Below are 15610 nucleotides of genomic sequence, written 5' to 3' on the forward strand. Positions count from 1 at the left end.
AATCAAGCATGCAGGTTTCCCTGGAGGGGTGCCATAGCCATACCCACCCTTAAGTTGGTTGGCCATCTGGTTCTCAACTTGGGAGGCAGCTAAGGAACATTTGTCACTGCTCTGGTTGGCCTGGCTTATTCCCCAGTTGGATGAGATGGCCTGAGTATTGTGACTTTGGACCCTGACCCCCGAGTCTTTCAGTTTAAAGCCCACCACACCAAGTTGGCCGGCCTGGCCAGTTAATGAAGTGATTGTAGGATTAGCAAACATTATACTTAATTTGGCAATATATTTGTCAAATTGCCTAATCAAATTTAGATCCAGGATTTTTCTGCTCTTGAACCTCATCTAGACTGTGTGAGAGGCCTTCCTGCCTGGCATGGTTCAGAAAATTTGTAACGTAGTCTATCTAAAGTAAGTTAGTGAGCTTTTGTGTTGCTTCATCTGGAGTATTTTTTCACTTCAACAACTACCCTCCCACACACACACTTCCATTAATTACCTGTCTCTTGGATTTTTCACCCATTGCAGACCAAAAAAAACCCCATGCTTTAAGACACACTTTAGGTGTGATGTTTCTATCCCTGTTTGTACAAAAAATGAAAGTTTTCATTTGAGCTAAACATCTCCAATGTTTGCAGTTTTAGAAAACAGATTTCAGAAGAATCTTTGCAAAGAGACTTTTCCAATAAGAAAACAACAATTTATTCCTCTCTTTGTCTGAGAAGGAATAAAACATTTCTCTCCCCGAAAGTGTAGCATTTCAGATAACTAAAAATTTTAAAAGTACATAGAAAACCAACTGTACTGAAATACGATTTATAAATTGGCATTTGCGGGGGGGGGGGTGGTGGTGTTAGTGTTTATAAATGTCCAGAGATTTGGGATTTTTATGACATGGAGCCAGATTCATACAGATAAGTTTGATATATGTAGTTTTTATACTCTGTGTGTGTGTGTAAAGTTAGTTACTGCAACTCAAGACTGGAATTTAGTGCTGTTAAAATGTCTTGGTTGTGTTGGATCTTGATTGCAACTAGATTCATCTTTTTTTTTAGTGAGATCAGGAAGAATGTGGCTGTGCATCCCCGCACGTGAGCAAATTTATCAAGTATGAGGCAACAGCCACAACAAGAGGGAATCATATTGTCACCGAAAATCCGGGAATAAAACCTCGTGACACCAATGTAGTGTTAAAAGACAGGCATTCTTTATTGCAGCACTGGATGCACGGGGGATAATTTCACCCAACGTGCATACCTCATACCTTTTCCATGCAGTTTATATAGATCAAAAATATACATATTTACTTTATTCATGCATATTCAGTATTATTCTCTTTGGCGATTGGTGTAAACTTTCTCGCTTCCCATGTAATTTATTGCGCAGACTCAGTCACCCTCTTCCATTGTTCCTTTTTGAGGAGGTGGTATTACTTGAGTAGGGGGCCAGTGAGTCGGTGGTCGCCATCTCCCCCTGCCAGAATTACCTTTTACCTATTAGGCTCGCAATCTTGGCAGTCCTGGTCAGTTTCTTCAGTCCTTTTCACAAAACCACACTCCATCATTCTCTCTTGACAGAAATACATTACCTATTCTTTTGTTAACATTAATGATTACCTAAAGACTAGACTTTTCTGTTCCCAGACCTAATGTCCAGGTGGGTAGGGCTGTACAAGGGACATAGCAGCATTGTTCATGATCACGGTTAACTGATTCCATCACCTTGGTTACAATATTAGAGTCCAACTTCTGGTTGGCAGAAGCACGTTAACCTGTCATTCATTTCACTGGGTTTATTACTCTAGGTTTGCAGCAAAAGCATCTTCCCTGAGCCTGGATTGATAAAAGTGTTAGTGGTCCTTGGTGTTGTCAGCAGAGGATAGTAAGGAAAACACAGCCCTGAATAGCTCACACTGATTGCAGCAAATACAGAGCAGGAGGGTCAGCACCATTTCCCATCCCAGAGCCAGTGTTGTAGAACTGAGCAGCTATTCATAGCTACTGGACCCTCTCCAAGTCATGAGTGTAAATTTACTTGTATCATCTTTGCAGAAAGAAACTGCAGTCCCCAGTGCTTCTTGCTTGATTCGGATAGACTGTTTATTTGTTTAGTCCTGTAATGTTATTATCCACAGGACTAGAACCACACAGGGACGATTAGGAATTCTTGGAGAAGTTGTGTGTTTATCACCATGACAGCCCTGTGTGACACAAGCCAAGTTACTTGTATTTGTTCTTACCCTCTCTGAAAACGTGGAGCTTGCAGCCAAGGGACCAGGGTGTAGGATCGATCTCGCAAAAGCACAAGGCGAAGAAGCTGGTACAGGGAAAGTGGTCAGATTAGTATGCTGGAAACTTCTTCCCCGGCTATCTCCAAAAAGCTCTATCTGAGGGTGCTTTCAAATGCAAATGACAGGGGGGAGGAACACATATCAGCGACTGAATCACAGAATCACAGAATCACAGAATGGTAGGGGTTGGAAGGGACCTCTGTGGGTCATCTAGTCCAACCCTCCTGCCGAAGCAGGGTTACCTACAGTCTGAAGTCTTTCCAACAGTTCTAACGTTCCCAAACCTGTGCATTTAACCTTCAAGAACATTTAACAAGCCATGTAACTGAGATTTTAGCCTTTTCTAAAAGGCCTGTGTTTCTAAATTAAAACACCGGCACAAAAAGCTCTTGCAGGTACGTGCATCAAGTTTAGCAAAAGAGGAAGAGGGGACACGGAGGAGGAAGACTTTTTTTCCCTTTGTTTTCCTATTTTTTCTTTTTTTTTCCTATTTTAATAAATATTTAGTCATGGAAAGGGAGGGAAAGGCCAAAAGTAACAAAGAACTGTAGGTTGTTTAGATTGCTTAAGAACTCCGTCTTTGCAGCTGACCATTGCTCCATATATAGGATAATTTCCACATGGAGCTGGAGAAACTCTGTCCCCGGTATATGATATATGGGTCAGCCGAAACATGTTAATCTGTTTAGCATGTGCGCTTTGTGGAGGTGCCAGACCACCACTGTGCAAAAGTAGCAGCCATGTTCCTTGGGTGATGCCGTGAAAAGTCGGAGTTGAAGACTCAGTAGTTGGAAGGCTATTAAGTAGGTATTCTTTATTACAGCGCCAGGCACACAGGGGATCTCTCCTCCAAACATGTGCACCGAAGAGACACAGCTACTAGGTATTTATGCTATGTTAACATACACATTCATTACATTTCCAAGAAATGCTTATCATAGTAATGGTTTTTCCGAGAACTCATTCTTAATGCACCCAGCCCAGGAAAGTATTAGAAAGCTATCAGTTTCATCTAGTGGTTGCTGAATAAGCAGACTTGACAGTATTTATTTTACGAAAAGAAGACCTGAGGAAGTGTCCTGGGTTCAGCCAGGACAGGGTTAATTTTCACCAGAAGCCAGGAGGGGACACAGCTGGGCAGGCTGACCCAAACTGGCCAAACAAAACAGGGTATTGGATACCATGTGCGGTCATGCTGGGTTCTGGATGGGGGAGTTGGCTGGGGGGGGGGGAAGGCAGTCACGGCTCAGGAGTGCATGGGGCATTGGATGGTGAGAGTTGCTCTGTGCATTTCGCTGTTTGTTTTGTATATTCTCCTTATCTGTATCGTTGTTGTTCTTGTTCCCTTTGTTTGCTGTTCTGTTAAACTGCCCACCAGTTTTTTGCCTTTTTCTTCCCATTCTCCTCCCCATCCCAGCTGGAGGAGGGGTGAGAGTGACCACGTGGTCCTTTGTTGCTGGCCCAGCCAAACTGCAACAGGAAAGTGCCTCATTTATCTTATATTCTATTACCTGCCACTCCTACAGGCGAGCTTAGTACGAAGCACTGTCACGGCTGCGGAAGATCTGCCCCACTGCGCAGCCGCAGCTCTGCCCTGCAGCCTTTGCCTCTCTTTTGGGTCAAGCCTGGAGCTGCACAGCCATCCGGGCTGGGTGGCATGGAGGGGGCTGCCTGGGCTGTGAAGCAGGCAGCCTGCAGCACCCCTCCAGGAGGGGATCAGCAGAGTGGCACGGCACTCTTCTGCAAGACAAAAACAGGAACAAGCAGTTTACCGATCTGGGGATCGCTTGCAGGTCTCCGCCTCAGCCCAAATCGGTGGACACCAATCTATGCAGAGAGACAACTAACTCGTTTGGTGCTGCAACATGGATCCAAAAGCAGCTAGTTAGCGTTGGGAGTGCCATTTCCCTGCACACACGTACATACACATGTGCATGTATCTTTACTCCGTATCTCAGTCGTGCTTTGCAGCGCAGGAAGATGCAGTGAGCGGAAAGCCTGACATGGCTGCTTGACGTCGCTTTCACAGTGGGGTTGCGGAGGGGAAAGGACTTACAGAGAAGGGTGCGGAAGCACTGCAGTAACCTGTGACAGGTCACCAGGGACATGCAGGTGAGCAGAGAGGTGAGTGAGAGAGGGGCAGAGGAGGTGGCGGGTGAGTGGACACCTACCTGCTCAGGAGGTGCCTGGCTACGGGCACAGGGCACCCGGTCCCTGACAGTCACTGGGGGCCTGCTGGTGTGTGCAGCATGGCTCTGCGCTGAAAGAGAAGCAAATAAAACTTTGCTGCAGATGGGGGATACGCTGGTAACAAGCTGAATAATGGATCTGCTTTGGTTAGCAAGTTCCAGTGCAGGGAGTGTTTGACTATGATGATAATTTCCATGATTTCTGTCAAATACAAAATTATCAGAGACTACTGAAGTACTTACTGTAAGTAAGGGAAATTATTGCATACAGAGCAGAGTCTGTGCCAAGGGGCTGTCAAACCAGACCCACTTTCCAACAGTTCCCCCCCACAGGACTCAGTTTCAGGGGGGGCAACCATGTGCACTGCCCTTGCCAGCAACACTGCAAGAAAGGGAGCAGCTGAGAGCAGGTGAGGCCCTCGCCTCCCCTTCTGCCATCCAGACTCGGAGATGGATCTGGTTCTGAATACTTGAAACTAGCCTGCAAGGCTGGGGGGTGCACCAGCTGACACCCTGTTGCCCGGGGGTGCCTCTTGCTACACCAGAAAAATGACCAGGAGCAAATGTATGAAGGAGCTGCAGTTGGGGAAGGTTTGGGAGGATACCAGCTTGAGGGCCAGGGAGCCATGCACACAGGCCCCGCAGCTCGGATGGGCCACTGGGCTTCGCTGCCTGCCTGCAGCTTATGCTGATGCTGGCAGAGCCGGTGCAATATTGGCCCTGTCTGCACAAGGTGGGAAGAGCGCAGTGTGCAGACGTGCAAACTAATCAGCTTTGAAACAAGGTAGGGAAGGGTAATTTATTTTATACGGGATGTGGGATGGGACCTAACACAGTCCTGCTTGAGAGAAATGTTATACAAGATGCTTGAGAAGAAATAATTGTTTAAAAAACTAATTAAAAATATATAAATCACGGAACAGAAACAAAGAAATATGTAGAAGGAAATGTTTCTGGATAGAGACATTGTGTGTGGTATAAAAACCAATTGAATACATAAGGGCTTCATTAAATCCCCAATAGACAGCATTTGGCTAAATCTATCCCTAGATTTAAACTCTGCATGACAGCACCATAAACTAAAAAGTTTCTTTTTGTGTGGTCCTGGAGGAACTGATTGAAACATTAGCCCCCATACATAGCAAACCCCTCCCAATTTAGCTCCAGTAATTCGTTTCTCAGCCCTACGGGGATATGATGAGAAAAGGAGACAGGTTAATGAATCCACACTTTGAAGTTGGTTGCCACCTTTTGTGGTGGCACCTGCTCTGGCGCCGCAGCCTCACTACACCGTGCAGCACGGCGGCATGGGGTCCCGGGCCCACCAGACCCTGGGGCCGAGGCCAGGCGGCTTCCCAGAGGACTCGGAGAAAATAAGTGAAGGGGGGAGGGTGTGTGTGTGTCCAGCCCCCTTCCCTGACCCCTTTCCTGAGCGCTTAAAAAAATAAAATCACACCACATATTTCAATTTCTTCTGCCGACAAGTTTTCAGCTTGCCTACCAACTCCCAGGTGAAGGCCTTGTCCACACAGGGTGCAGACGACCGGCATAAAACATGGAAGGAACAAGCGGCCTAGCAGTTTCCTTGTCATATACCTTTGAACAAGGTTTGCCTCAATAAAGCCGAGGGAAGGACAGCAGGCACACTCGGACCCCGCCACCTGCCCGGGATTGGGACGGCCTACATGCATGGGACATCACCTCGCTCCCCAGGGTTTGCTGCGAGGAAGCCAAGAAAACAAACAACGGATTGCTGGAACCTGCTCTTCATATTTAACTGCATAGGGGCAGCGCAAAGATTCACACGGCCACTCACCCTGAGCAGCCAGAAGACAGACCAACCACAAGCAGCATCCCGCTTTGGGGGAGCCCGGTACTGCCGCGGTCACAGTTAGACCCGCTTTTTCCCTCTCAAAAATTTTTCCCTTCTTGATTTTAGCTGTATCTCCGAGGGGCGCCTAAGCCGAGCTCAGTACCCCGTGCTGGACTGGCATGGCAGCCCGGCGTTTCCGTCTGCAGGTCCCGGCGGGGGGCACGGGCCCAGCAGGACCTGGGGAAAGCGAGTTAATAGTTCCCTCGTGAATAATAATGCATCCTCCCCAAAGGGCAAGTATGCAATGTCTCTGGGTTCTTTTCCCTTTTATTCTAAAAATTAAATGGGACTGTATGCAGTTCTCCTCTAAGGGACCCGGGACACCCAAAGAGGCCCTCCAGATGTATACTGTGAATAAAACCCAGCAGAGGTCATACGTCCAGTCTTTCCGCTTATTGAAAACCATTATTTTAACCCCACATTGCTACAGACAAAACAGAAAAGCATCATTTTTATATCCACGAGAACACTTAAAACCAAGGCGACAAGGTACTTCAATATGTAAAATCATATAACCACACAACTTTTCCCTCCCCACTCCAAAGAACACTAAAAGACATCCCTCTTTTTTTTTTTACAAAAATTCACATAATTTATCCTTGAACCTACTAAATTGTTATAAATTGAGTTATATTTGAAAAGCACCTTCCTGATTTGAAAAACAAGTGTTCCTAGTCCATAACAAGCAACCACTCTTAAAACGTATGATTGTCTTTTCACATCCGAATATTTCAGGTCCGAATATTTGAGGTGAACTTTTTGGTTAAATGTTTTGGTTAAAAAAGGATTTTAGTCTATGAAATAGATATCTACTGATCTTATGTGTGTTAAGATGAGAGTTCAAAATCAAAAAAGCTCCTTTCGCAGTTTGATTCGTACACTTATTCTTACTTCAATAGCTCGAGCATTTAATCAGCTAATCACACAAAGATATTTCAATGCTCATTTTATATTATATGTATTAAAAGTAAAAACACATGTCTGTATTATTGCCATAGAAACATAAGAGGCTAGGACAAATCTCTCTGAAGTTCAGTACGTGCCCCTTAGTATTATTTTCCTTTGGGCCTCTTGGAAACCAAACTGGGATGATGTTGTGATTTAGAACTCATCCAAAAGTATAAAAATAGTTTAAAACCGTCTTTTTAATAAATCCCCTAATTTGATCCTTACAGAATTGGGCTTTACTCCCACGAGAGAGGCCTAATTCTCTTTATTCGCTCTTTTATCCTTGCTTTTTTGTTGTTGTTGTCTTTCACTCTCTGCTAGGGCTAACAATGGTTTGACTGTGAAGATCATATTCTGATCTTTGTCACGGTCAAATAGAGTCATAATAAATTTCAATTTGATAAATTCCTTGGCTATTGTGCTGTTAATACTGAAGAAAAAAACTATCAATGTCACAAAGAAGGGAGAAGTATCAAGGAGGGAACGGTCTGAAGCCAATATTGACTTTCTTCTGTGTAAACATGTTAAACTTTTCTTTTATAAAAGTACGAGACAAGTGTACTAAAATGAAAAAGTATTGCTTTGCTGTGCTCCCTCGAGTCTTTTTTTCCTGTACGTTACTGTTTTTAAGCTCCTAGACCTGAGAATCTCTGAACTTTAACAGTTTAAAGATGTGGGGTTTTGGGGGTTTTTGTTTGTTTGTTTGTTTGTTTTTTAAGGAGTAACGAGTAACATGCCAATAACATGACCGTCTGTCCATGCAGAATCTAGACCTGGCTTTGCATAAATATAGGTCCCGTGCGGCCTGTCGGCCGCGGAGAATGGTCCCCGAGTCCCACTGCACAAACCCGCGCAAAACCCGCAGCTCCACTGCTCGTGGCGTCTGTCCGGCATCCGAGGCGAAGAAAGGACATAGCACAGATCCTACCTTCGGAAAGACTCCGAAATCCTTAACTGTTAAGAGATCCAGGTCGCAAAGCCGGAGACGGCGGGCAGAGCAGTGGTGCAGAGGTGCAGCTGCAGCCCGCGCCGGGGCCGGCCACCTCCCCCCCCCCCCCCCCCCCGATGGAGAAGGGCGAGCAGGCCAGTGCCGTGCCGCTGCCGGGCTTGGCGGCGTGCAGTGAGGCCGCCAGCGCCGGGCCTAGCGGGTGCGTGTAGCCGAAGGGCGTCCATGCCAGCTCTGCCGCCGACAGCAAGGTGCCCGGTGGCGCAGTGGTGGTGGGCAGCGCCCATCCGGGGACGCTGCCGGGGGTGGCGGGGGGCTGGCGGGCTGACGGGGAGGAGTGGTGGAAGGCGAAGACGGTGGAATGGGCGTGGTAGAGCTGGAGCCGGAGGCCGTAGCCACAGCCGTAGGGTCCGTAGGCGCAGGGTGGCTGCTGCGGGGGCTGGGGCGGGGGCTGCGGGAGGAATGCAGTGTGGTCCAAGGTGCGCAGCAGCAGCTCGGGCGCTAGGAGCTGCTGCCGCTTGAAGCGCTTTTGGCGCTGGAGAGCAGCTGTGCAGAGAGGGACCTGGGTGTCCTGGTGGACGACAGGTTGACCATGAGCCAGCAGTGTGCCCTGGCTGCCAAGAAAGCCAATGGCATTCTGGGATGTATCAAGAGGAGTGTGGCCAGCAGGTCGAGGGAGGTTCTTCTTCCCCTCTACACTGCCCTGGTGAGGCCTCATCTGGAGTACTGTGTCCAGTTCTGGGCTCGCCAGTTCAAGAAAGATGAGGAGCTACTGGAGAGAGTCCAGCGGAGGGCTACAAGGATGGTGAGGGGACTGGAACATCTCTCCTACGAGGAGAGGCTGAGGGAGCTGGGCTTGTTCAGCCTGGAGAAGGCTGAGAGGGGACCTAATATATGCTTATAAATATCTGAAGGGTGGGTGTCAGGAGGATGGGGCCAAGCTCTTTGCAGTGGTGCCCAGTGACAGGACAAGGGGCAATGGGCACAAACTGAGGCACAGGAAGTTCCGTCTGAACATGAGGAAGAACTTCTTCCCTCTGAGGGTGACGGAGCACTGGAACAGGCTGCCCAGGGAGGTTGTGGAGTCTCCTCTGGAGATATTCAAGACCCGCCTGGACAAGGTCCTCTACAACCTACTGTAGGTGACCCTACTTCGGCAGGAGGGTTGGACTAGATGACCCACAGAGGTCCCTTCCAACCCCTACCATTCTGTGATTCTGTGATTCTGTGATTCTGTGATTCAGACTCGGGGTTGAGCGTCTAGTAGTTGCCCTTGCCCGGGTTGCCAGGCTCCCGGGGGATCTTGACGAAGCAGTCGTTGAGGGAGAGGTTGTGGCGGATGCTGTTCTGCCAGGCAGGGAGCTTCTCCCAGTAGTAGGGGAAGCGCCCGCTGATGAACTCGCAGATCTCGCTCAGTCAGCCGCTTCTTGGGGCTCTGCAGGATGGCCGTGGTGATCAGGGCAATGTAGGAGTAGGGCGGCTTCACCAGTCTGTTTTTCCCGCCACCGCGCGCCCCGCCGATGCCCGCTGCCACCGCTTTCTGCGGGCCGCCTCGCGAGGGGAGCCACGAGCCGCCGGGCCCGTCTCCGCTGCCCGCCCCGCCGCCGCCACGCACAGGCGACCGCAGTAGCAGGATGTTGTTGCAGATGACGCCCACATCCTCCTCGTCCTCTTCCTCCTCCTCCTCCTCGCCCTCGGCGTAGGAGCGGTGGCAGGGGTGGTGGGGCTGCGGCTCCTCGTCGTCCTCCTCATCGTCCTCCTCATCTACCACATTGATGTCGGTCTCCTCAGCCAGCATCGACGCCTCGGACATCTCCGAGATCAGTGTCATGGCGCGGAGGCTGGGCAGCGCATCGGTGACGGCCGGCATGGTGAGCGGGCAGGTGCGCTCCCAGCTGCCTCCAGGCCCCTGTGCCACTTCACGGAGAGCCGCCCCGTTGCCACCACGGGCAGGTGGGCCGCTCCAAGACGTGCCGGCCCCAAGCACTGCTGCCGTGCCGCGAAAACACTCGGCTGGTTTGGGTTTTGTTTCGGGGTGTTTTTTGGTGCTTTTTAAAATTTCTCTCTCTTTTTTTTTTTTTCTCTCCCTACCCTTTTTTTTTCTCTTTTGTTTTTTTGGTTGGGGTGGAGGAGCTGTGCCGCCGTGCCTGGAAGTCGGTTCCCCCTTCTTTCTCCTCACCTAGGCCCCCAGACATTAGTGGATGAGGGGCAGAAGGGAGCGCACCTAGCCCTGGAAGGAGGAGAGAGGAGAAGAAGGAGGAGGGTGGCGAGGAGGGAGGGCGGAGAAGGGCAGCTTGCCGGGCCTTAGAAAAGACTGTGGCCGAGTCCCAGAGAGGGCGTCCTTCCTCCTCGCCTTACAGCGAGGAGGCCCATCACAGAGTTCCCAGCGTCAGAGCGCGGTTGGGCGAGCGGCGCTCTTGGGCGGCGCCGTGCTCCCTCTTCCCGCAGTGCACCTCGTCTCCCGCCTCGGACCCCCGCCCTCGCCCCATCTGTGCTGGGTCGCGGAGTGATCGGGGCTGTCTTTAGTGGAAAAGGGAGGAAATAAAAATACTTCCCCGCCCCCCCCCCAAAAAAAAAAAAAAAAAAAGCGTAGGTCTGTCCCAAAGTGCTGGAGCATCTTCCCAGGAGCCTTCTGAAGGGTACCGGGAGCTCTGCGTCTTCCTGGGCTGCCCCCGGGGACTGGGTCCTGCTTCCCGTGGGAAGAAAAGTGCATTATTGACGAGATTTCAGCGCCACGTCGCTATTTCCTCCCTTGGCACTCTGTGGCGGGAGGCGGCGTGGGGCCGGCATGAGGCAGGGGCTGAGGGAAAGTCCTGCTGCCAGAGTGCCGGTGTCACCGAAATCGGGAGTAAAACTTCTTAATGCCAATGTAGCATTGAAAAGCAGGCATTCTTTATTATAGCACCGGATGCACGGGGGATCACTCCTCCTAACGTGCATGCTGTATGTCGCCTCACCCCAAGCTTATATCACCCTGTTACATGCATGTGTATTAAATTTCCTGGAATGTTCATACATATTTATTCTATTTCCTGGAACTAATTATCATATTTGTGTAGTCATTACGCATGTGGCCTGGGTCTCTGTGGGGCTTCCATGGGGTCCTCGATGCTGATACCTGTGAATGTAAGAAATGTAACGTGTAGGGGATGTTATCGCTTTAGGTGGTCAGAATCATTGCACAACCAAAGCAAGTCTTGGTTCTTTGTGAATAATTGGGACGGTTGTAAGATAAGAGACTCCTGAATAACCCCTTTAGTCCTTTGGAGAACAGGTATGCAAACTACAGAGATAAGGAGGCTGCAAGATGAAGACGGTTACCATATAATAATAAGTTCTCATAAAAAAACATTAATATGATAAGCATTTCTTGGAAATTTAATGAATATGTATGTTAACACAGCATAAATGCCTAGTAACTGTGTCTCTTTGGGGCACACGTTTGGAGGAGAGATCCCCCGTGTGCCTGGTGCTGTAATAAAGAATACCTACTTAATAGCCTTCTGACTACTGAGCCTTCAACTCTGGCTTTTCAGGGCATCATTTCTGGAACCCCAGATGGGACCCACTCTGCTCGGCTGCAGGACCCACTGAGAACAGGACTCCCTAGGATACCCCCGGGATTTCCCGGAGAGACTCCTCGCCTGACTTGGATCACTATGGGAGCAGACAAGGACCATCTAAAGGAGTAGAGGTATTCTTTAATTTTTTTTCTTCCTTTCTTTCTCTGTTTTGGAATCTGAGACCGGTCATTTGGGGAGTTCTTGCAAGTCGTAGGAGATATCCTATGCTGAGCGCTGTATACCAGGCTACTAGTGCCTGAGGGTATACATTTTGGTATGTTGGTGCAAGCACGGGTTGAGCTTTGTACTTCTGTAATAACGTACTTTTGGTAGTTGTACGCTTAGGAAACCCGCTTAAGTTGTACTTCTGGCAATATGGATTTGTTGGTATTGAACTCGGATATTGGATATCGGATATCTCGGATACTGGCTTGTTAATGTACCCATCAGGCATATTAAAACTGGCAATTGAGTGTGAATGTGATTTAAGTGGTGAATGAATGAGTAACTGAAAGGCGGTATGGTTGTAAACTGGGGGTGAGGAAAAAGAAAACAAAAAAAACCTTGTAAAACTGCGCATTTCACTGTGAACCTCCTTTTCTCCAAAATTGTTTTATCTGCGACCGGGATATTAATTGTGACAGTTGTGGAACGTGGTCAGAGCAGGACAGAAGAGGACGACAGGTTAAAATTATTAAGATAATCTGTAGAAAGCTAACAGAAGTATAGAATCAGTAAAGTAAAATGGGGGGACAGCAAAGCTGCTCTCCTGTGAGAGAAGCAGCCGGAGACGAATGAAGCATTTAAAAGAAAAAAAAGGAAAAAAACCCACAAAAACCCCACGTACGTTTGGTACGTTCTGCAGGTATTGATTATTTCCGGTTTTTGACTTGGGACTGTTGTATTTGGACTCTGATTCATCGGGGCTGCGGTTTATGATTTCCTAAGTATCAGTGCAGGGTCTTCCCGCGGGGGGGGGGAATTTTGAGAAAGTCTCTCCTAGGATGTGTATTGAAACATTGGGAAAAGTAGGGGGAGACGCCCACTCGACAACATCTTAATAATGTATGGGGTTTGGTTTGTTTAAAGAAAAATTAGCACGCTTTAGGAATTGAATGGGGAATTTGGGAATTGGTTTTAAAATACTTACAAGTTGGTATATATTGTGGGGCTACAAGTTCTCTTGTTATTTGGCATTGATCGATCATTTCGGGACCCTGGTTTTGGGGTATGTATTAAATATACTGTATATATTGTTTTAAATGTGCTCTATGTATATATATAAACATATTAGCTGAAGTAGTTTGCCTGTATATATTGCTGTATTTAAGTGATACATAGTTCTTAAACAGAAGGATTTTAAAAGATCCCTTCGGGGGGGGGGGGGGGTGTTGTGTTAACCGATCGGTGGAGAAGTTTAGAAGTTATTTTATTGTAACATGAGCTTCGTAGTGTAACCAGGGTGATAGAATCAGTTGACCATAAACATGAACAGTGCTGCTATGTTCCTGGTACAGCCCGACCCACCTGGACATTAGGTCTGGGAACGGAGGGTCTAGTCTCTAGATAACCATTAATGCTAACCATAGTGGGTAATTGTGTTTTTGTCAAGAGAAACGATGGAGTGTGGTTCTGTGAAGCAGACTGAAGAAACTGACCAGGTTTGCCAAGATTGCGAGCCTAGTGGGCAAAAGGTAATTCCAGCAGGGGGAGATTGCGACCACCGACTCACAGACCCCCTACTCAAGTAATACCACCTACTCAAAAAGGAACAATGGAAGAAGGTAACTGAGTCTGCGCAACCATTTACGTAAGAAGGAGAGAAGTTTACACCAATCGCCAAAGAGAATAATACTGAATATGCATGAATAAAATAAATATGTATATTTTTGATCTATATAAACTGCATGGAAAAGGTATGAGGTATGCACGTTCAGTGGAAATATCCCCCGTGCATCCAGCGCTGCAATAAAGAATGCCTGCCTTTTAACACTACATTGGTGTTACGAGGTTTTATTCCCGGATTTTCGGCGACAGTAGGGAGGTGATCCCCTCACAAGGAAACAATTAATTGAGTTATGATACGCTGTTACAATTGATGTGGTTTTGTAGACAATTGAAAAGTATAGGAGATGAAAAGTTTAATGTGGTGTTGAAAAAAAACCAAAGGAAAATCCCTCTGGATTTCACAAACGGTTGTGTAAAGTGATTAGAACAGAAAGGTATCATTACAAGCTGCTTTGCTAGCTGCTGCTCTGAATGAAGGAAAAAAAAAGCAAAAGAGTTCTTAGAAGTCAAGAGACAGAAAGAGGGAATGAAAAAGGGGGGAAACAAGGTAGTCTTCCCCAGCAAAAAAAGGGGCAAAACCAATACGACAAAAGCAATATTTCTTGAAATTAGGGGACCAAAAAGGAATAGAAGAATTCGTATATTACCGGAGGAAAAAAAAAAAAAAAGATTGTTAAAGACATACACCCTGTGGTAGCAAGTATGGTTTACAGTATTGGATTTAAAGGATGCATTCTTCTGTTTGACTTTAGCCAAAGAAAGTGATAACTGTAAATGTAACAAATGTAACATGTAGGAGATGTTGTCACTTCAGGTGGTCAGAATCATTGAACAACCAAAACAAGTCTTGGTTCTTTGTTAATAACTGGTGTAACCAGGGTGATAAAATCAGTTGACCATAAACATGAACAGTGCTGCTATGTCCCTTATACAGCCCTACCCACCTGGACATTAGGTCTGGGAACAGAGGGTCTAGTCTCTAGGTAACCATTAATGTTAAACAATAGTAGTGAAGGGGATTTTTAATAGAAATAGCATTACCTAATAGTTGCAGGTGCATTTATAGTACCTATCTATTGTGTAAATTAACTGAAGCAGAGAGTCTTGCATCTCCATACAAAGGGGTTAGTTTTTGATAGAGGCTAGAAGTCGCCTAGAACCAGTTAAGATGACCCCACTGTGTGGATGGGAACCAGAAGAAAACTGAGTTTGCGCAGAAACTGTGATGAAGAGGATGAGCCTTCATCTTGGACCCCCAACGACCACCACTAGGAGGCACTGCGCAAGCGCAGCTGGGAGGAGTCTATGGAAATTACTTCTTGGAACTGATTTTATTATGAAAGGGATAAGTTATGTAACCTAATGAATATGTATATTTTGATCTATATAAACTGCAAGGAAAAAGTATGAGGTATGCACGTTCAGTGGATTTATCCCCCGTGCATCCAGCGCTGCAATAAAGAATGCCTGCCTTTTAACATTACATTGGTGTTACGAGGTTTTACTCCCAGATTTTCAGTGACACTTGGACGGTTGAAAGATAAGGGACTCCTGAATAATCCCTTTAGGCGGCTGGTCCTTGGGAGAACAGGTGTACAAACTACAGAGATAAGGAGGCTGCAGGATAATCTGAAGACCCCGCCGATCACCGAGAGATGCCAAAAAAACATGTGCGAAGGACATTACCATATACTAATGAGTTCTCAGTAAAACTATGATAAGCATTTCTTGCACATGTAATGAATGTGTACATTAACATAGCATAAACACCTAGTAAGTGTGTCCTTTTGGTGCACATGTTTGGAGGAGAGATCCCCCGTGTGCCTGGCACCGTAATAACAAACACCTGCTTAATAGTCTTCCGACTATTGAGTCTTCAATTCCGAATTTTCACTGCATCATTTCTGGAACCCCAGATGGGACCCACTCTGCTCGGCTGCAGGACCCACTGAGAACAGGACTCCCTAGGATACCCCCGGGATTTCCCGGAGGGACTCCTCGCCTCACTTGGATCACTAT

At 47.3% G+C, this 15610-nt stretch overlaps 1 long non-coding RNA gene and 1 pseudogene across 1 annotated transcript; both read right to left on the minus strand.

The window, feature by feature from the left end:
* Positions 1-1210: 1210 nt before the first annotated feature.
* LOC142365699 (uncharacterized) lies at positions 1211-8320 on the minus strand. Its single transcript, XR_012766568.1, has 4 exons — positions 8223-8320; positions 4456-4544; positions 3796-4024; positions 1211-2310 (listed from the first exon to the last, which is right to left on the minus strand). It is a non-coding gene; the product is annotated as an uncharacterized LOC142365699 (long non-coding RNA).
* A 35-nt stretch (positions 8321-8355) lies between these two features.
* Positions 8356-10071, minus strand: LOC142365527 (forkhead box protein D1-like; annotated as a pseudogene).
* Between the last annotated feature and the right edge of the window lie 5539 nt (positions 10072-15610).

This window comes from Opisthocomus hoazin, chromosome W (assembly GCF_030867145.1).
Source record: "Opisthocomus hoazin isolate bOpiHoa1 chromosome W, bOpiHoa1.hap1, whole genome shotgun sequence".
NCBI lineage: Eukaryota > Metazoa > Chordata > Aves > Opisthocomiformes > Opisthocomidae > Opisthocomus > Opisthocomus hoazin.